This window comes from Armigeres subalbatus, chromosome 1 (assembly GCF_024139115.2).
Source record: "Armigeres subalbatus isolate Guangzhou_Male chromosome 1, GZ_Asu_2, whole genome shotgun sequence".
In the NCBI taxonomy this organism is placed as follows: Eukaryota; Metazoa; Arthropoda; class Insecta; order Diptera; family Culicidae; genus Armigeres; species Armigeres subalbatus.
In genome coordinates, this window is record NC_085139.1 from 316,204,952 (window position 1) to 316,227,871 (window position 22,920).

Genomic DNA, 22,920 nt, shown 5'->3' on the forward strand with positions numbered 1-22,920 from the left:
GGATGTGATGTGAACTTTTACTGTGGACATACAAGCTACACCTATTATGATGTTCACCACATCAGTCTGACTGTAGCTAGTAATCTTATATAATAAAAATGAGTTGAGATTTACTTCCTGACGATTTAACTCGCTTGATCGATTTGCAAGATTTTTTCCCTAATCGATTCGTTTTGGGATCCGCAAGGTTTGTATATACAAAAAGTTGGTGAATTTAACAAACATTTGGAAAACAAAAGTTGAGGAAAACAAAACAAAGGCATGGAAATTGATCTAAAGTACGGTGCTGCAAATGGTAAATTGTGACATTTGCAACACCCGGGCAAAGCTGGGTTTCTTTCGCTAGTTGTACATAAAAATAATAAAGAGCATCATATGGCTTGCTGCGTGAAACTTTTTTCTCAGCTAAAAATTCTTTACGCCGAATCACGCCACCGCCGAACATTGCTTGCGGCGTGACGCCACCGCCGGTGTTAATAGGGCCTTACGCCGCCGCCGTTCACAAATACTTCGGCGCACAGGTCTGCGTGGACCAATAATTTAACTGAGCGTTATTTCAAAATTATCGATCTAATAAGTCTGGGGAGCTAATTGGGTTATTCGGAATTATTTCTCAATGTAAAGATCCGGACAAGAAGGAAGAAGTTTTTTCCCTCTGACGACCATAGGCTGCCCGGTAGTGCTGGCAGGAACATTGATTTCTTGCACACGGTTTGAACAATTCTTCTTCGAAACGTTAAAACATTTTTCGTAGAGAGGCTATCTGACGTTTATCATCTTTCTCTTGCACGCGCACAGAAGGGGTAGGGTTTCAAATCCTATCTTTTCCGTGCGCGTGCAAGAGAAAGATGATTAAACGTCAGATAGCCTTAGACGCGTCAACAACGTACCTTCTTCAGATTACGTATTTAGGGATGTGATTGCCCTTATATTAAAGCCGATAGGACAAAACATGGCGGTGCAACGGTGGCGGTATGGTAATGAACCTAGGAGCACGCGCGCAGGACATGCGACTTCCGGCTCCGAATATCCAGGAAATCCAGGAGGAGATCAGCCGGCTGAAAAACAACAAAGCCCTGGGTTGACCAACTACCAGGAGAGCTGTTTAAACACGGTGGTGAGGCACTGGCTAGAGCGCTGCACTGTGTGATTACCAAGGCTTGGGAGGATGAGGTTCTGCCGCAGGAGTGGATGGAAGGTGTCGTGTGTCCCATCTACAAAAAGGGCGATAAGCTGGATTCACATTGCTGAAAGCCGCCTACAAGGTACTCTCCCAAATTTTATGCCGCCGACTAACACCAATTGCAAGAGAGTTCATGGGGCAGTACCAGGCGAGATTTATGGGTGAACGCTCTACCACCACAGACCAGGTGTTCGCCATACGTCAGGTATTGCAGAAATGCCGCGAATATAACGTGCCCACACATCATCTATTTATCGACTTCAAAGCCGCATATGATACAAACGATCGGGACCAGCTATGGCAGCTAATGCACGAAAACGGATTTCCGGATAAACTGATACGGTTAATCAAGACGACGATGGATCGGGTGACGTGCGTAGTTCGAGTTTCAGGGGCATTCTCAGGTCCATTCCAGAAACGCGTAGAGGGTTACAGCAAGGTGATGGTCTCTCGTGTCTGCTATTCAACATCGCTTTGGAGGGAGTAATACGAAGGGCAGGGATTAACACGAGTTGTACGATTTTCACGAAGTCCGTCCAGTTATTTGGTTTTCGCCGACGACATTGACATCATGGCACGTAACTTTGAGGAGGATGGAAGAAGGCTACATCAGACTGAAAAGGGAAGCTAAACGGATTGGACTAATCATCAACACGACGAAGACGAAAGTACATGATAGGAAGAGGCTCAAGGGAGGTCAATGTAAGCCACCCACCACGAGTTTCTATCGGTGGTGACGAAATCCTAGGTGGTTGAAGAATTCGTGTACTTGGGCTTGGGCCGATAACGATACCAGCAAGAGAAATTCAGGCGCATAGTGGCTGAAAATCGTACGTACTTTGGATTCCGTAAGACGCTCGATCGAATAGAGTTCGCCGCCGTACCAAACTGACTATCTACAAAACGCTTATAGGACCGGTAGTTCTCTACGGACCCGAGACCTGGACGATGCTCGTGGAGGACCAACGCGCACTGGGAGTTTTGAAAGGAAAGTGTTGCGTACCATCTATGGTGGGGAGTGCAGATGGCGGACGGTACGTGGAGGAGGCGAATGAACCACGAGTTGCATTAGCTGTTGGGAGAACCATCCATCATTCACACCGCGAAAATCAGAAGACTGCAGTAGGCCGGGCACGTAGCCAGAATGTCGGACAGTAATCTGGTGAAAATGGTTCTCGACAACGATCCGACAGGAACAAAGAAGACGAGGTGCACAGTGGGCAAGGTGGATCGATCAGGTGGAGGACGGTTGCGGACCCACCGCAGACTGCGTGGTTGGCGAAGTGCAGCCATGGACCGAGCTGAATGGAGAAGACTTTTTATGTGCAGCTTTGAGCCACTTTGTCCTTAGTCTGATAATAAATAAATAAGGACCAAACATGTGAGAAAATACGTTTTCTCATACTAATCTTCATATAAATTTCAAACGCGATGCGGATTATGTTTTATGTTTTATGTTTTTATGTTTTATGTTTTATGTTTTATGTTTTATGTTTTATGTTTTATGTTTTATGTTTTATGTTTTATGTTTTATGTTTTATGTTTTTATGTTTTATGTTTTATGTTTTATGTTTTATGTTTTATGTTTTATGTTTTATGTTTTATGTTTTATGTTTTATACTCAATACATTTAGATACATATTGGAATTTAAATGTCGATGATCCATTTTATTCAAACTAATCAACATTCTCTTATCTGTTTTTTTAACCAATAGGAGTAGCTTGGGCGTGAACTCTACCCTATACATAGAGTTAAGTCATCCAGGCTTCGTCAGCATCTTCATTCGGTTGAACTGGAGGTTTCCTAATGAAGATGTTATCAGTATGTAGTACTCAGTGACGCTTCAGACAACTGAAGAGATAGTTTGTTGTAATTTGACCAGGGAATCAATTTTCATCGAGCTTTGTTTTGTAGGAAATAATAGGTCCATTCCTTCATCTGTGCTGCCACCTGGAAATAATGAGCATGAGCATGAGCATTATGACCGCACAACTCGTAGTTGCTACTCCGTGTTTGACTGAGCTTGCTGCGTGAAACTTTTTTTCTCAACTAAAACCTCTTCACGCCGCATCGCGCCGCCGCCGAACATTGCTTGCGGCGTGACGCCGCCGACGCCGCCGCCGCCGGTGTAAAAATGGCCTTACACCGCCGCCGTTCACAAATACTTCGGCGCACAGGTCTACGTGGACAAATAATTTAACTGAGCGTTATTTCAAAATTATCGATCTAATAAGATGAGGCTTGGGTCTAGCTACCCATTCTCCAATGTACACGTTTCGGGATCTCAAATATTTAAAGTCAATAACGACGCCGGTCACGTCCTTACGGTCATATAAGAAGGGAAGGATTGTTAATCCAACTCTCGTTGCTACTAGAGACCGTGTATGCATCTCCACGATTGTCTTGGGAAAGGATATCGTTTTAGTTAGAAAGAATAATTTATCACTTCGGTGAGTGATGAGATCTATGGGATAGGAAATTACACAAAATCACTATCTCGCCACGAGAAAATGTTAAACCATGCATGCCCGGTGGCATATGAAAACTGAAGAGAATTGCCTTTTTGGACGACCGAACGGACGCGCAACACTCTGTACTTACTTGCCCGATAGCTACTGCAAACAATTCTCGCGTGATTTTTGAAAACGTCGTCCAAAGTCCAAAGAGAGTCCAAAGAGACTCTCTTTGTTTGCCTTTCTCTTTCGGTTATTACAAAGCCATACTAACATTTACATTGGATTTTCCAGTACCGATCGGAAGAAAATAAGCTTTGTCTAGTGTGCTGAGGTGAAAATATTGCAACAAATTTTATACTAGCCTTAATATTAGCAAAGAGGCGTAATGAAAGAGAGTCTCTCATTTGGACTTACGACGTTTTCAAAAATCACGCGAGAATTGAAGTTCGCACTTGTCTCGAACGGAACAAAGCGTGATACATGCGCATTAGCCACCGAACACGAAATAGATATTTTATTATTTTCCAGACGACTGAAACACGCACTGCACTTACTTTCACGATGGCTACTGCAAACTCGCTTACTGGAGAAACACGACTGGACAAGGAACAAACTTTAACTTTCTGATTTATTTACTCACCCGCGCTAAGTAGAATTGCGGCGACCGGCCCATCGTTTTGCTTTACGCATAAAGCAAAACTGAATTTTCACGACCAGCCGATCCACTTACTGGAGAAACACGAATGGAAAAGCTGTGCTGCCACCTGGAAATAACTCGAGAAAAAGTAGAAATATGGAAATTCAAACATGGCATGTGTGCGGCCACGTTTGGCCGTGGATAACTCCATTGGTATGGTGCTTGGTGGCGTCCGCACCGGTTGGTTGTCCGATGAGAAAAGAGAGGAGTCATGACCTGCTGTTGGGTTCCGTTCATCGTCGTCTGGGCTAAACCAACGAAAGAAACGTCCATTTGCTAGAACTCCACTATTGGAGAGCACTTACGATTTGGTACGGATGAGTATGACAAAAAGTGTCTCTTTTATTACTTTTCGATTGGTTTCGAAAATACGAAAATGCCTGCCTTAGTTGCGGTTGTTCCTTTCGAATGTGAAACGCCGCGTGGAATCTTGTACAAATGCGCTTTTGGAAACACTACAACAGCCGCGCGGTGTATCGTATTGACAGCACCTACAATACTCCCACTGCCCCAAGGATCGTTCCTTGTTGATAAAATAGACCCACATTTGGCTTTTCTATAACTTTAGTTAGACGATTCCTGAAAATCTTCAAGCGGTAAATGACTTTTCCTATCAAAAATTGATTCGCTCAATCGAAACCTCAAATTAGTTAAGGTCAAAAATACTACATTTTTTGACGCCCCTAACTATGTTTAAAATTTAAAACAAACATCGAACATTTGCTTTTATTCTAGTTTGCCCATAAGTTCACCAGATTTTGAACCAACATAAGGTAAATTCTTCAGGCCGATTTGTTTTTAGTTTTTGTTCTCGATTTATAAAATAATTAAAGGTTCTAAAAGTGTGGGAAAATAAATCTTAAATATAACAATAAAATGAGCATTGGCGTAAATAAGGGGGGGCCGGGGGGGCCTGGCCCCCTCCAGACCTACTTGTGGCCCCCCCCAGAAAATTTTGAAAAGTAATTCCAACTTAGTCAGTTTTTATTTCATTTACATATTTCCTACATATTTCTTAATTTTGATTATGAATTCTATAAACATATTGTTTGTTGCGTTATCACATCTATGACCATTTTGTTCAGCAAAGCATCAGAAATATTTAAGGAGAACATTTTCTCGATTTTTATGCTCAAATCAATGCCGCTTCTAATTCAGTTGCTAGCTTAAAATAATAAATTTGTTCTGCATTTGTTTGACTAGTATCCTGGTCACTTAGAAACATAAAAACATAATTGTATTAAGATATAAATATTTCTGTTCTATTAAAGTACCATCCGCTTCAAAAAAGACTGAAGCAACTACATCAAAATGAGCACATGTACACAAACCCGGTCAATGAAATTTCGAACGACCATTCTTTCGAAAATCTTCGAGTTAATCGCAAGGTATGCCGCAAAACAGTTGATCAAATTCCTATGGAGCTTTTTGCTCTCGCTATATAATTCTGGCACAGAAAGATATAAAATTATAAAACTTAAGAATCTTTGTTACAATGACAGAAAAATCAACAACGCATTCCATTGAAAGTATTAGGACAAAACTTAGGCAACCGTCGCACTCACAGCAGAGATTGCATTAAAGAAATATTTTTATAATCCTAAAAGATCTTGTTCCATTTATGTTTTTGGCGACTTCTTAAGGGTCATCGGAAAACTCTTTTGTGTCTGCTTAAGTTAGAATTTGTTTTTAGGATAAAAAATAGATTTAGAAACCAGTTCGTATCAGAAAACATTTCTTTTTGCAGCACAATTCAGATCGATTTGGCTGCTTCTCAAGTCTCTTTGAATTTGCAGAGAAATCTCTCACCTATTCAGAAAACCATAATAAAGCCTCTTCCTAACGTCAGTAACTACAAAAACCCTATGTTATTCTGGAATTTGATTTATGACTCATAATTTTATGACTCATGGAATTTATGACTCATGAAAAACACTTTAGGATTCCAAATTTGTGTTCATCGGTACTTAACTATTTCAGCACATAGCATACATTTTGGAATTGCATGAATACTTATATTGATTATGACAAAATTTCGTGGAGTTTATTCCAGATCTAAAAGTTTCAAAAAATTTCAAAGTTAAAAAAAATCAGAGATCTTTATGCATTAAGTAATCATGGAAATGCTTGAAAACTTTCAGAAATATACTCATATCGAATTTCATTTATAGATAATTCTAAGAAGATTCTTGAATCTTAGATTACACACTTATCCACATTTAGTAACATGGAAGACAAGTTGACACAGACACAGCGTTTTGAAGCAATCACAGCATCATTGGAATTCAATTGTATTATTCGCAATTTTTTTTACTTTAAATCTAATACGAATGAGCGATAAACTTAATCAAACAATTTCTATTGCAAATCCATGCGCACAGTGCTTTAAATCGCCTTTAAAATACATCCCACCAGCTGGGGCCATAGCCCCCTAGACCGAGATTCTAGTTACGCCTATGAAAATGAGGTAAAATTTTTGACGGCGGGCCAACCATGGGTCCCGCGATTGAGAATCTGAAACTAATTTGACGGGAAAGGTTAATTTAAAAACAAAATCACAGGAAGTCTATTGTCATCAAAAGTGTTGAATATCGAAACAATTGATTTTTAATTTCTAGGAATATTTTATTATCATACAATACTTTACGATTTCACATAAATCCGCCAAACTTTGTGTAGAATTCTCCTACTAAAGTCAGAAAACATTAGATTTCAAATCTAATCTCCTTGTTCTAATCCAACCCCTAATACTACAGTACTCAATACATTGTTCTCTTCCTATGCGATTTTGAAGCAACGCTTTCAAGCAGATTTGAAAGAATTATCAATTCAGTCTTAGTTCTTATTCGAAACAAAAAAAAATCAAATCACTACAATTTAAACCAAACCTCACACATCTAAAATGTAAATGCAATCCTAGTGCTGGTGCGGTTGAATTTTTCATCCGAAATGCGTTCGAATCCGAACGAACCGGTGCGCAAAAACGTCACCATTTCGACCACCCTAGCATTCCGTCAAAACAAAACAATTCACCGACACTTCCTTAACTAGGTTCTAAGTACTTTTACTCTCCCACGGAAGCCGATTCCCCGGCAAACCCGAACGGTTCGCCGTTTTGATTCCTTTGATTCATATAAATAGTCTTGATCTCATCTCAACACGTGCGGCTTACGCTAGCGCGAAATATGAAAGTTGATTCCTAATTAGAGTTTAATACTACTTTTCTTATTCCATTATCGTATATGTTTGTTTTATAAAAACGAAATATTTACTTCCATTATCCAAGACTTTGCGGTACGCATCTCCCATACTTCTAGTGATTGTGTTCATGTGTTTGTGTGTGTATGTATGTGTGAGTTTTTTTTCCGGGAGCGTTCCCTACAAACTAGATAACATTGTGGTTTTAAAATATGAGTTCTACTTGTCAAGCGGTGTCCGCTGCTTTCTCTGGCCTACGACTGGGTTCGGTGAAGGTACGGAATGGGAGGATGGCATTACTCGATGGAACAGGGACGAGATCTACGGCGGGACTTTTTAGTTCATTTGAGGGGTGAGCGAAATAATTTAATGAAGGGAATTGTGAATGAGGTGTGGGGTGCAGGGGTGAGGGTTATTTACAAAATGGGAATGGGTGCTACTGCTAAGGTGATTCTACTGAGAGCGTTGGGAGAAGGCCAACGGGTAGGTGTCAGGCGGGACTGCCACGCAGGCAGGCTTCATCTTGATCTGTTCAGGGGACGTTCGAGTGGACGTTGTATTTCTGCAGGATGTTGGCGATCATGATGAAGCTGAAACCGCGGACCAGGTTCTGGCCGATGCAGGTTCGCTTGCCGATGCTGAAGGGCAGGAAGTGCGGGATGTTCTTTTTGACGCGGAGAATCTGCTTCTGGCTTTCGTTCGTCGAGTCGATGTTGTTGTTTTTGATAATACTGCTGAGGTCTTCGCTGGCCGTTGGGGATCCAACCAGGTCCGAGCGGATCTGTGCCATGGTGGCGCTTTCGATGAATCGGCTTGGGTCGAACTTTTCCGGCTGGTCCCAGTACTTCTCGCTGGTGTTGAGGTCGTAGTTGTTGATGAAGACGACAGTTCGGTTTGGACTCCGTAGCCGCCGATGCAGCTGTTTTCGGTGGCCACGTGGGGCACAATCGGCGAGGAGGAATATCGTAGAACCTCGAAGATGGTGGCCACGGTGTAGGGCATGCTCTCCGTGTCGTACAGTGTGACGTTGCGTAGACCTTTTTCGGTGACGTGATCGATTTCTTCTTGGATGCGAGCACCGATTTCTGGATTTTTTGCGATGTATCCCAGAGCGAGCATGACAAGGTTTCCGATGGCGGAGTGTCCACCGATGAAATCCTCCAGCATGTACATGATGGTGTCTCCCAGTAACGGAGGGATCTTCGCGCAAACTCTTGAGCAGGGCATCGGTGAAATCACGCTCTGGTTCGTCCTCGCTGAGATTCTGCTCTCGTTCGTTGACAATGCGCTCCAAGATGAATCCGCGGATGTAGTTCGACCAGCTGCTCAATTTGCTCATGTGTCTGAAATAGAACGGAGCTAACCAGGGCATGAAGTCCACTGCGTAACCTTGGTTGATCTCGTAGAAGATTTCATCGAAGCTATGCACCATCTTCTGGAAACCGCAGTCGTCGTATTCGAACCGGACTGAGCACATGTACTTGCTGAACATGTTGGCGCAAGCCTGCATGATCATTGGCTTGACCTTGAAGTCCTGTCCGGGGTGATCACGTCGGACAGCTGATCCATGAAGTAGTGCATCTCCGCAACGCCGACATCGCTCATCTTTTTGTAATAACTGGAAGCGTCGCTTGGTGAACAGTGCTTGCGGGCCAAATTGCGTCGCTTTTGCTGCAGCGAGGACCAATCGCACAGGGCAAGAGCTGAAATGAGCGGAAACAAGAAACCCAAATTAGCATCAATGACAAACGTGACTGCCGCTAATGCAGGAACTAGGGATATCAGGAAGTAATCTCTCGCGCCAAACACGTTTACTAATATGTAGGTCAATATCGGAAAACCAACTGCTTCGACCGACATCTGATAGGGTTGGCAGATGCCACAGAAAATGTGTTAATGTGCTGTCGATTCGACATATGAAGGACTGAAGGATATTTGAATACAATTTCCGGAAATTTTTACTGGACAATATTGGTAACCCTATCCGTTATTGGCATCAGATCGATTAATAATCATATCTCGCGCATTTTGCCTACGACCCCGCTGACCAACTTCTCGGATCACCACTCGGATGCGAAATAATAACAACAACAATATTCCGCACACAGAACACCGTCTCAAGGGCAATTGGATTTTAGCCTCTTTATCCGTTTCTTCCCCCGCGTGGTGTTCCCTGCGTGCACGCGCGCGCGCGCTTGTTTGAGCCTTCGCACAGCGTGCTTCCCCGTGTCCCGCATCCACGATCAACCGAACCAATCAGTGAACATCTTATCGCGCTCAGACAATCGTTCGCCTCGGCCACGTCCTTCTTCTCGACATCGCAAAAATTGAACCGCCCGCCGCGACGCAGAACCAGGTCCACTGGCGAAGACACGTTCCGGTTATAAATATAGGTCTCGTTGACAACGACGACGATGACGACGATCATCGGGTTCGGAGGGGGGGGGGGGAGCTCGGAGTGGTGAGCGACGGGCGGACGCTTAAAAATAAGCAAAACGGAACGAGGATCGATATTTAAATGAGCTCACGCTGTGTGATCAAACATAACCGAAATAATAAAGAAGAAACGAAATTTTTCGTACATTTGACGGTCAAGTTCGGTGCGCGGATCCTTGGTTTTACGCTCGGCAACTGACGAACAGTCTCGCGCCGTCAGCACGCATCACGCGACAAAAGAATAGGAGACAGAAAGAGAGCGAGAGCAGGCACGAGAGAGAAACTTTTATGCCCCAAGCATCTCCGATCGAAGTAGGCTTAGGCCAATACGCTGTCGTCATGCAAATAATTGTACGTCATGCGTATCATGATCGTTGCTGGGGATGTCTAAAAATCTTTTATTTGTTGATCAATTGTAAGCCTGAATAAAATCGAAGATCAAATAAACTTTGAGAAATTTGTTGCAAAACATTGATCGATTTGTTTAAGAAATTGCATCATCCTAGTTCACCGCTATCGAATTCGCGCTAAGTTGCGGAAGTTTACACCAACGGCAACTCTTTTGGCGCACCGCAAGACCCCGTTGAAGGTTGACAGTTTTATGTAACGTTGCGCGAATGCGAAACGCCGGACATGATTGCGGGGGATCGCACTCAAAAGTGCGATAACCGATTAAATTTATGCTTCATTTATTCCGTGGGATTTTTTCCGGGCCATCGTCCACTCTGCCGGTGAATCACATATATGCAGATTTAGTTGCCAATCAGTATTTACGTGATGCGATCGATAGCCATTAAGCGGGCTTTTACTCCTGTACGCGACCATTTGTTTTATTGCGGCTCTACGGGGCCACAAGGATGCACGCGGAAGGAATGCATTATTATGCAATTGACCGGACGGAAGATATTACCAATTGTGGCACAAAACGCCGGAACCAGTGTGACCTTGAAACTGCTCTAAAAGATACGGTGCTTGCCGTGCGGGGCACATGAAAACGATCGGAAGTGTGTGCACGGGAAGCTCGTCAGGAATCGGAAGAGATCTACGATCGAGTGGATCACTTCTCCCTTTCCCGAAACGCCCGATTTTCGATTTAATGATCATCAACGATAATCATCTCTTCCGACAATTAGCATCATGATGAAGCCTCCTCGTTCCAGGTAGCAGAAACACTCCCATTTTTACCGGGCCTTCCTCATTAGATGATGCTAATGTAAACAAAATTAACGGCGCATTTCCTCGCCTGAGGAAATGTAGGTTATCTTCCATCCATTTAACTTTTTTATGGTGTTTCAGCTTCGCAGCTTAGCGCACGCTTTAATCCATTCATTCATTAATTCACCCACTCCTTCCACCGAACTGACCCAGTCGTGCTCAATGCAAGGCGCGGACCAGAGCGATCCTTAGCAGCGATGGACCCCTCGGCGTTCTTTCTTCTCTCTCGTTGTCGTCTTTGGCGCGTCGCATCTTGCCCATGGAAAAAAAATCGTTCCATGCCCAAGCAGACGATGCCTGCCGGCGCCGAAACAGGTGAGCTATGAATTATTCATCTCCCTGCCGTCTGGCATTCTTGGGAAAGTTGTATTCTGGCAATGATGGAAATCATCCATCACCAGATTGACCGCCCCCGGTCGGCTACCTGTCTATCTGCGGTGGGTAGTCTATGATAGGAACGTTCTCCCACGGCGAACCCGAATTACGAACCAGCTGTGCGGAACGGTACCTCTCTTTGGAAATCATTCGAAACGGTCCGCCAGAACGAACCGCCGTCGTCCCCAACAGGTGTCGAAGGCGAACCAAAGTAGGCACTCTCGCTTTCAAAAACGGTTTCGGTTCGTGCGAGTATTTGGGTTTCGTTCCGGGAACCCTCCGACAATGACGACAACGACGACGACAGTTTGCACCGTCATCGCCGAGTCGAACGTCAGTCGATCGATGGATGATCGTGATCGCGTTCATGATGCACATGCGTCTGCATTGCCGGGAGCGGCAAAAGCAGTACCATGTGCGAGGTGTGTAATTAAAGTTGCAATCTGCGCAAGCACGCTGCCGCGATTTGCGCTGCAAATTTCTCCGCAAAATGCGACCCAGCAGTGAGCAGTGTGGACGGAAAACGTGAGGAAGGACATGCACTGGAGGGAAATGCACGCGGCACACGAAGCTATGATCGCGGGCGACGACGATGGCGCTTTTAGCGCCAGATAATTACCGATGTTTGGTTCGGTTCGGCTCTTCGATGTGTGGGACCTGGGCGGGTGGTGCGGAATAAACGGCATGTGGCACGGGAGACACGAGAAAGGAAGAAACAGGAGCTGCCACTGTTTGATGAAGGCGGAAAAGTGATGATGCAGTTCCTTGAGGAAATGACTCAAAGGCGTTCTTTTGTTGTGATTTGTTTGGGAACTAATGTGATCAAGTTTCTTTTTTTAAATTCCACTTTGAAGAAGTAAAACAGCTGCCATTGATTTTTGTAAATCGTGAACATGCTGTTGACATTCATCGACGATTCCGATTAGAATAGTGTGGTGCCACCCTCTACTCGACAACAGAACAGATGACTGCCACCTCCTGTAAGTCATTCTGGCATTGGCATAGGGCGGTTCACTCCATTTATTCACCGTCTGTCAGAATGCTTTCGTGAACTCCTTCGGATTCACTCCTGTGGATTCTGGATGGGTACTACGCCAATGGCACTGATGCACATCTGTCAAAAATTAAAAATGGTTCGAAAATTTTACTCATATTTATGGACATGTGAAACATGGTCCATTAGTGATGAGTTAAAGCATCCTTATAGACGTCTCGGAAGCCATCTTCAAAGCAGCTCGTAATCTTTCTTTCGAAAGGCTCCGAAAGCTTTTTAATAGGTTCATAATTGTTCTTTATAAAGGCTCGGCAGCTTTTCCAAAAGCTCAGAAGACAACTTTCAAAAGGCCCGGAGGTCTCGATTCAAGAGACTCGGAAGTCTCCTTTCAAGAGGCTCGGAAACTTCTTTTCGAGAATCTCGAAAGCCTCATTTCAAGAGATTCGGGAGCCTTCTTTCTAGAGGCTCTGAAGCCTACTTTTGAAAGGCTCAGGCTTCCTTTCCAAGGGCTCAGGCCTTCTTTAAAGGATCCCGGAAGCCTCGTTTCAAAACGCTCAGAGCCTCCTTTCAAACGGCTCGGAGGCCTCTTTTCAAGGGGCTTGAAGCGCTCGTAAGCTTCCTTTAAAGAGGCTTGGAAGCCTTGATTCAAGAGGCTCAGAAGCCTGCTTTGAAGAGATCCGGACGCCTTTTCTAGGAGGCTGAAGCCTCCTTCCCAAGAAGCTCGGAAGTCTCATTTCTAGAGGTTCGGAAGCCTCTTTTCAAGGGGCTCGGAAGCCTCCTTTCAAGTGTATCGGAAGCCTCCTTTCAAGTGGCTCTGGAGCCTCCTTTTAAAAGACTCGGAAGCCTCCTTTTACGAGGCTCGGAGGCCTCCTTCAAGAGGCTCGGAAGCCTCCTTTTAAGAGGCTCGGAAGCCTCTTTTTAAGAGGCTCGGAAGCCTACTTTCAAGAGGCTCGGAACCCTCCTTTCAAAAGGCTCGGAAGCCTCCTTTTAAGAAGTTCGGACGGCTCCTTTCAAGAGGCTCGGAAGCCTCCTATTAAGAGGCTCGGAAGCCTCCTTTCAAGAGGCTCGAAAGCCTACTTTCAAAAGGCACGGAAGCCTCATTTCAAGAGGCTCGGAAGCCTCATTTCAAGTGGCTCGGAAGCCTTCTTTAAAAAGGCTCAGAGTCTCGTTTAATCGGCTCGGAAGCCTCATTTGAAGAGGTTCAGAAGCCATCTTTCTAGAGGCTCAGAAACCTTCTTTTTAGAGGCTCGGAAGCCTCCTTTCAAGAGGCCAGGAAGCCTCCTTTCAAGAGGCCTCGGAAGTCTCGTTTAAAAAGGCTCGGAAGCCTCCTTTCAAAAGGCTCGGATGTCTCCTTTCAAGAGGCTTAGAAGCCTCGATTCAAGATGCTCGGAAACCTATTTTAAAGAGGTCCGGACGCCTTTTCTAAGAGGCTCAGGCCTCCTTCCACGAGGCTCAGAGTCTCATTTCAAGTGGCTTGAAAGCCTGCTTTCAAGAGGCTCAAACCTCCTTTTAAAAGGCTTGAAAGCCTCCTTTTAAGAGGCTCAGAGCCTCTTTTCCTTTCAAGAGCCCTCGGAGGCCTTCTTTCAAGAGGCTGGAAAGCCTCCTTTCAAGAGGCTCAGGCTTCCTTTCAAGAGGCTCAGAAGCCTCTCTCAAAAGGCTCAGAGCTTCATTTCAAGAGGCTCCAAGTCTCCCTTCAAGAGGCTCGGAAGCCTCCTTTGAAAAGGTTCAGAAACCATCTTTCTAGAGGCTCAGAAACCTTCTTTCTGGAGGCTCGGAAGCCTCCTTTCAAGAGGCCTGGAAGCCTCCTCTCAAAAGGCTCGGAAGCCTCCTTTCAAACGTCTCGAAGACCGTTTTTCAAGGGGCTATGAAGCCTCGTTTCAAAAGGCTCGTAAGCCTCCTTTCAAGAGGCTTGGAAGCCTCGATTCAAGAGGCTCGGAATCCTCCTTTCAAGAGGCTCGTATGCCTCTTTTGAAGAGGCTTGGGAGCTTCCTACCAATAGGCCCGGAAGCCAGTTTTCAAGAGGCCCGGAAGCCTCTTTTTAAAAAGGCTCGGAAGCCTCCTTTTAAGAGCCTCGGAATCCTCCTTTTAAGAGGCTCGGAAGCCTCCTTTCCAGAGGCATGGAAGCCTCCTTTCAAGAGGCTCAGAAGCCTCCTTCCAAGTGTATCAAGCCTCCTTTCAAGAGGCTCAGAAGCCTCCTTTTAAGGAACTCAGAAGCCTACTTTCAAGATGCTCAAGCCTTTTTCAAGATGCTCAGAGCCTCCTTTCAAAAGGCTCAGGAAGCCTCCTTTCAAGAGGCTCAGGCCTCCTTTCAAGAGGCTCCAGAAGCCTCCTTTCAAGAGGCTCAGAAGCCTCCTTTCGAGAGGCTCAGAAGCCTCCTTTCAAGAGGATCAAGCCTCCTTTCAAGATGCTTGGGAAGCCTCCTTTCAAGAGGCTTGGAAGCCTTTTTCAAGATGCTCAGAGCCTCCTTTCAAGAGGCTCAGAGCCTCCTTTCAAGAGGCTCAGAAGCCTCCTTTCAAGAGGCTCCAGAGCCTCCTTTCAAGAGGCTCAGGAAGCCTCCTTTCAAGAGGCTCAGAGCCTCCTTTCAAGAGGCTCCAAGCCTCCTTTCAAGAGGCTCAGAAGCCTCCTTTCAAGAGGCTCAGAGCCTCCTTTCAAGAGGCTCAGGAAGCCTCCTTTCAAGAGGCTCAGAAGCCTCCTTTCAAGAGGCTCAGAGCCTCCTTTCAAGAGGCTCAGAAGCCTCCTTTCAAGAGGCCTCAGAGCCTCCTTTCAAGAGGCTCAGAAGCCTCCTTTCAAGAGGCCTCAGAAGCCTCCTTACAAAAGGCCCGGCAGCCTCATTTCAAGAGGTTCGGGAGCCTACTTTCAAGTGGCTCAGAGGCCGCCTTGCATACAGCGCAGAGGCCTCCTTTCAAGAGACTTGGAAGCCTTTTTTCAAGATGCTCGGAAGCCTTTTTTCAAGATGCTCGGAAGCCTCCTTTCGAGAGGCCTCCTTTTAAGAGGCTCGGAAGCCTCCTTTCGAGAGGCTCGGAAGCCCCCTTTCGAGAGGCTCGGAAGCCCCCTTTCGAGAGGCTCGGAAGCCCCCTTTCGAGAGGCTCGGAAGCCCCCTTTCGAGAGGCTCGGAAGCCCCCTTTCGAGAGGCTCGGAAGCCTCCTTTCAAGAGGCTCGGAGCCTTCTTTCAAGAGGCTCAGAAGCCTCCTTTCAAGAGGCTCAGAAGCCTCCTTTCAAGAGGCTCAGGCCTCCTTTCAAGATGCTCAGAAGCCTTCTTTCCACAGGCTCAGAAGCCTCATTTCAAGAGGCTCAAGCCTCCTTTCAAGAGACTCAAGCCTCCTTTCAAGAAGCTCAGAAGCCTCCTTTCAAGAAGCTCAGAAGCCTCCCTTTCAAGAAGCTCAGAAGCCTCCTTTCAAGAGACTCAGAAGCCTCCTTACAAGAGGCTCAGGAGCATCCTTTCCAAACGCTCGGAAGCATCCTTTCCAAAGACTCGGTAGCATCCTTTTCAAAGGCTCGGAAACATCCTATCCAAAGGCTCAGGAGCCTCCTTTAAAGAGGTTCGAAAGACTCCTTTGAAAAGGCTCGTAAGCCTCCTTTCAAAAGGCTTGAAAGCTTCCTTTCAAGAAGCTTGGAAGCCTCCTTTCAAGAAGTTCGGAAGCCTCCTTTCAAGAGGCTTGGAAGCCTCCTTTCAAGAGGCTCGGAAGCCTCCTTTCAAGAGGCTCGGAAGCCTCCTTTCAAGATGCTCGGAAGTCTCCTTTCAAGAGGCTCGGAAGCCTCCTTTCAAGAGGCTCAGGCCTCCTCTCAAGAGGCTCAGAAGCCTCCTTTCAAGAGGCTCAAGCCTCCTTTCAAGAGGCGCGGAAGTCTCCTTTCAAGAGGGTCAGAGTTTCCTTTTAAGAGGCTCAGAAGCCTCCTTTCAAGAGGCTCAGAAGCCTCCCTTTCAAGAGGCTCAGAGCCTTCTTTCAAGAAGCTTGGAAGCCTTCTTTCAAGATGCTTGGAAGCTTTCTTTCAAGAGGCTCGAAAGCCTTCTTCAAGAGGCTCAGAAGCCTCCTTTCAAGAGGCTCAGAAGCCTCCTTTCAAGAGGCTCAAGCCTCCTTTCAAGAGGCTCAGAAGTCTCCTTTCAAGAGGCTCGGAAGCCTCCTTTAAAAAACTTGGAAGCCTCCTTTCAAGAGGCTCAAGGAAGCCTCCTCCTTTCAAAGAGGCTCAGCTTCCTTTCAAGAAGCTTCTAAGCCTCCCTTTCAAGAGGCTCGGAAGTCTCCTTTTAAGAGGCTCGGAAGCCTCCTTTCAAGAGGCTCGGAAGCCTTCTTTCAAGAGGCGCGGAAGCTGGACCGCAAACCGGTTTGCTCGAAAGAGATTGGAACTGGAAAAACTGGAACTGGAAAAAAAGGCGTTCAACCGAATAGGTCATTTGGCCGAGATTGACGTTAGGCCGAAATGGTCGTTTGGCACGAGGAGTCCAAACGGGCCATATGGCAGAAAATGTGCATTGGCCGAAAAAGCCAATTGGTCCGAAAAGGTCATTGAGACGGAAATGCCGTTTGACCGAGATGGTCGTTTGGCAGAAAAGGCCATATGGCTAAATATTTCGGTTGGACGAATAGGTCTTTTGACCGGAAACGCCGTGTGACCGAATTGATCGTTTGTTAGAAAGGGCAATTTGGCCTAAATGGTCGTTTGGCAAAAAGAGCGATTTGACGGAGAATTAAATTATGGCGTACGAGTCATACGCCTGAAAATGTTGTTGGGCGAAATAGGTCATATGGCCTAAAAGATCATACAACCAAAATGTCATTGTCCGAAAAATAATAAAAGTCAAAAAAATTAGAAGTGAGAAGTGAAGTTTGAGGATTAAAAAATTAGACATCTCACTTCTCGCTCTGCACTTCTCACTCTTCACAGTGTGGAATGAGAAATTAAAAATGAGAAATGGGAATTGAAACATCTCACTTCTCACTCTTCATTTGTCACTTCGCACTGTGACAAATGACAAGTGATATGAGAGAAAGGAGAAATGAGAAGTATGAAAGAGTAAGAAGCATGACGTGAGACGTCTCACTCATCAGGAAGTAAGAAGAAAGAAAATGTCTCACTCTTCACTTCTCACTTCTCATTTCTTACTTCTCAATGTGAGTAGTGTAAAATGAGAAGTGACAAATAAAGATTGAGGAGTGAAAAAGGAAACGTCTCACTTCTCACTGCTCATTCCTCGAATTTCAACCAAGATAATAATTTCGTCTCACTTCTCAATTATTATTAATCACTACTCAATCCTCACATTATTTATTGTTTTTGGCTGAATGACATTTGCCGCCAAACGTCCAATTGAAAAGTTAGAGTGAAAAAGTGAAAAGTTAGAAATAGGAAGTGAAAAATAAGGATTAAGAAGTGGGAAGTGAGACGCTCTAACTTCTCACTGTGGAAATCAAGAAGTAAAAAGAGAGAAATAAGGAGTGAGAAGTGAAACATCTCACTTCTAGCTCCCCATTTCTCATTTCTTAATTATCATAAATCACTTCACACTTCTCACATTCACTATTGTTCGGTCAAACGACATTTTCGAGCATATGACCTGTTCGATCAATCAACACTTTTGGCCGTGTGACTTATTCGGACTTACTTCACGGATTATGAAGGCCCCATGAGAAGAAGACTTATTCAGATAAAAATGTCTCATTTAAACGACATTTTTGACCGTTTGAACCGTGCTGCCAATTCAAACCTTCGGCCAAGTAACCAAACAATTTTCAGCCTAGGCTAAACGCCCTCATATTGAAATAATCTTGAAATTTGTTTCAATTTGTTTCATGGTTATAACTTATTTGCTAACACTACAGCTCTGTCAATTGTTCAACAGACCTGAGCCTATCAAATAAACGAATTTGAATATAAGAAAGTCAATTTTCTTCGAATGTTTGGATTAATTTCGAGTTCAAAGGCCACAGTGTTTCAAAACAGTCCAACAGTGTAGATACTTTCACTTGAACTGAAGTGCTTAGGTGTGCGGATTTCAATGCCCCCAAGGGCCGCGGTTTCATGTTTCTCCATTTGCTGTCAGTTACCCTAGTAGCAGAACTAACTCTGCTTTGGTTGCAGCAACTCAATTGTGACCAAATTTGGTTGCTCCTGTAACCTCTCTGCAACATGTGTGTTCCTCGGGTAGCGCCTACTGTCCCGAAAATAAAAAAAAAAACATTTCTTTTGGCTCAACCTTTCAAAAAACATATTCTTACCAAAGTGTTTTCTTCGGTGTTGGTGGAACGCCCTCATGTACTGTCATAGAACCGAGTGCAACAGTTTCATCCTTTGCGTTGATGAGACGCTCGCAAAAGAATGGTGCAATTGTTAATCGGAAAAATCACAATTCTGCGTGGAGGGACGCCCGCATTTTTCGAATGCAATAGTTGCTTCCTTTGATAACCACACTTACTGTCATTCAATCGAGGTGCAATAGTTTGCGTTGATGAGACGCTCGCAGAAGAATGGTGCAATTGTTCATCGGAAAAATCACAATTCTGCGTGGTGGGACGCCCGCGTTTCATGCTTTGCTTTGCGCTCGCAGACGCATGGTGTAACTTTCATTTGGAAGAATCACAATTTAGCGTTGTTTAACTCCCGCATGCACTGTCGTTGAATCGAGGGCAACAGTTTCTTTTGGTGCGTGAGGAGACGCTCGCAGTAAAAAAATGGTGTAGTTATCGATCGGAAGGATCACAGTTCTGCGTGGTGGGACACCCGCACTTCCTGCAGCAGTTTCTTCCTTTGCATTGGTCGGATGCCCGCAATTAGAGAGGTGGAATTGGGAATCCAGAGTTATTGTGGCGGCTCTTTCAACCAGTTTTACCAATGGACCAAATTTTATTCTATTTCAATGTGTTTATTATTAAATTTACTCTAATTCGTAACTGTTGTAATTTGCAAAACCTTGCTTACGGAAGGGCCCTTGGTTGAACCTGTAACTGGATTCTTTGGCCCCCTACTCTAAGGCTGAGTGCCCTTCCGGTCTTAGCATCATTATGACAGGCAAAGAACTGACATAACTCACTTTAATAAAATTAAAAATAAAAACTTGGTGGCACGTCCACGCCCAGTTTCTTCTTCCGCGCTGGTGGAACCTCCACAAAAAGAATATTGTAATTGTGGATTTGGAGTAGCACTATTCTGCGTGATGGGACACTCTTATGGACTGTCATTGATTCGAGGCGCTTGTGCAATAATATATTTGATAAAAATGTTAGGCACATTTTAATTTTATTTGCAAAAAACGGAAAGTGTTTCTTCGAACAGAGAATTCGATCTGTTTTATCGCTGTTGCAGATGCACCATATCGGTTGGTCAAATCCCTGTTTTGCACTCTATGTAGAAGAAATGTATCAAGTTTATTCTTCATTCCTGAAAAGTTTATTCTTCATTCATAAAATTGCATATAAAACTTTTACGCAAGTTGAAGAACAATAGAAACCATAAGTGTTATGCCTTGTATTTTGTATCGCGTCTCATTTTTTAGTGTTTTTAGCGTTCTGAGCCCATGATGGTTCGTTCACGCAAATCAACATCACTAGCATACAGATGAAGACATCCGCTATATGACTGTTGTGGTCGTTTGTTTTAGCGGATAAAAATGGGCTCAGAATCAGTGAGACGACTGACTCATAAGCCGTAATCACGGTTTACGCGAGATTTGCTATTTTTTATTAGGTGTGTGTTGTGATTGTGATGTGGGGGATGTGTTATATGGACCAACCTGTAACATGGACAAGCCCAACATACTTCTGTTCCTGAGTGAGTGGACAGTCAATTATAGATCCCATTCGAGGTCGCATGTAGAGTGATTTGATTTCAAAATGCACATTACGGTAGGAGAGAGTGCTTGAGTCAAGGCTGCCAGTAAGCTGTTGCACAGTATTGATTTAAACACGCTTTAGATAAGCAATTATAATCAACTAACTTCCGAAAAGCAATAAAAGGCTGGTCAAACGTACTTAAAGCTCAAATATTTTATCAATGGCACCAACGTAAACAATTAAATTCCTGCGTAGCAACACTCGCAGTGGGTTGAATGAATGAATCATTACCTTCCACTTGAGAACAGGACGTTTCCGCAAATACTTATCATTAGATAATCTGTCACTTCAAAATTTCCGATCTGCCATTCCATTCTAAATTCCATTCCGTAGGTCGTTTGTTGATGGATTTCAAGAGCATTATGGAAAAATAAGTACTTGAATGCTTCTCAAGTATTCATCTACGATATAGATAACTAATCGAAATTGCAACCATCGAAATGCTGCCTCCAGCAGTAAATCGTCATCATCCCAGCAAATTTCAAACGTCCCACCACCGAAACCACTCCAACCGAAAAGGAGGTCATTTCCTCATCCACCCAAGTACCCACCCCACAATCGCCACTGTCCACCCATTAAGTGCCCCTTTCGAACGAATAGCGAAAAACAAAAAACCTACGCTACACTAACCACCGCAATCTTGGCACTACTAGCGGCGTCGCACTTCCGGCGCTCCAGCGCCTTCGTCGTTTGGTCATCCCACCATCCGAACACCACGCTGTGATGTGTGCACGCAAGAGACCCCAAGATGTGTAGGGAAAAAAACAGAGTTTCACTTTCTCTCGTGCCCCAGAAACTCAATTCGTCGTGACGCCCATCCGCATCGCACCCGCCAACCGGGGGCGCCTCTTTTGCGCTCACCTCCCATCGGCTCGAGCGCGCATTTTTGCATCAAACCCCCCTTTGGGACAGCAGATAAAATATCAAAACCATGATGCTGTTTGATTGATTTATGCCCGGAGCTGTCACTCAGGCAGCAGTGCCTCGACAGCAACTCCGCGCGTGAAAACGCTCAGCGCAGCAAGATTTGCATTCACCCTCGGGCCCAGCTAAGCCACTCAAGAGCCAAATGAAAGTGAACTACTTTTCCAATGGATGCCCTAAGCCGTCGATGCACCCCAACGCCGAACCCTCCCATGGCTTGCTGCGTTTCTGCGCCTCGGCAATCCAAACTGTCAACGGAAAGCGAAAGTGGCTCGGCTTGCCGCGATTGTTTCTCGTTGCGAAAACTTGCAACCCTGTTCAACCAACAAAACCGTCCCACGAACCGCATCTGGCGTGAGAGAAGATAAACCTGAACCGATTGGTACTTACAATTATTGCGATCCCCTCCGAACAACTGGTGATAGCGCAGAAAGTCCGGCCGGCCGCCAAAGTAGCGCCCGTTTTGGTTCAGCACTTCGCGTATCAGCTCCAGGCTGCTCACCACCAAACACTGACCCTGGCCAATGCGGATACTGTACACATCGCCGTACTTCTTCGCGAGGGCCGTGAACCCCATGAACGGGGCCGGATATTGTCCGATTAGGGCCGCACTTCCCAACACAGGCCACGGGTGCGGTCCCGGCGCTTGAGGAAGATCTACGAGCGATTGCTCATCTTCTTGCGATTGATTCTCCTCCAACTGTTGGCTTTTCTTCGCGTACCGCGACGACTTCACTGTATGCACCCGAACCTTACGGTGCCACTCGTACAGAACCTTCAGATAGCATACCACCGACAGAAGGCTCATCAAAGCCACCAGAATCAACGTGTATGCCATCTCGTGATTTTTTTATAACAATTTCTCGTTTCGATAAATGTCACTTTTAAAAACTTCTTTCTCCCAAAATCACAGCTCACTTTCAGATTTGTCCCAGTCTCTTAACTAATCAACAACTGTATTCTTGTAATGTTCAACAATGTTACACTCGTAACCAAACTCTGGATCACATTCGGGATGAGCAGGAAAACTGTTCCAACCGCACTTGGCACAACAAACAAATTCAAATAAAATAAAAAACTATCTCGATTATAAACTATGAAACAGAACAGGAAGCAACAAGTGGAAACTCTCTGTATATCTTGTAGTGCGTGTAACAGCTAGACTGACCGATTTCGGTCGGCTGCGATCGTTTAAATAGGCAAAGCTCGGCGGCGATAGTATCCGGCGGTTCGCGCCATTAGGTCCCCTCGCAAGAAGTGCTCTACGTCCAGTGCCCGCATACCCAGAACCGTTGTCGTCGGTTTCCGACCGACGCATTCGTGTGTTACACCCTCTCGGAGAGTCAAGAAAACACTCGCTCTTTCGGACCCACCTTCGGCTACCGGCGGGCGCCGTTTTCTCACGTATATGCGCTTAGGAAGAAAGCGCGATCATCTTTCACTCGCGATTCGACTAGCTGCTAGCAGTGCCTAAAAAACAACACTGGTCCAATGCAATTGTTGCGAACGTTGATGATCGGTTCCGAAAATGAGCGAGGTGCGCTTTTGCTCTCGTCTGCCCACGCACCGCTTGATGCTGATTGGACGTTGCCGCGAGGTTTTCGCTGCCCTCGGCTGAGAA

At 45.1% G+C, this 22,920-nt stretch overlaps 1 pseudogene; it reads right to left on the reverse strand.

The window, feature by feature from the left end:
- Positions 1-7,906: 7,906 nt before the first annotated feature.
- On the reverse strand, positions 7,907-22,531 carry LOC134207956 (cytochrome P450 307a1-like; annotated as a pseudogene).
- Positions 22,532-22,920: the final 389 nt, after the last annotated feature.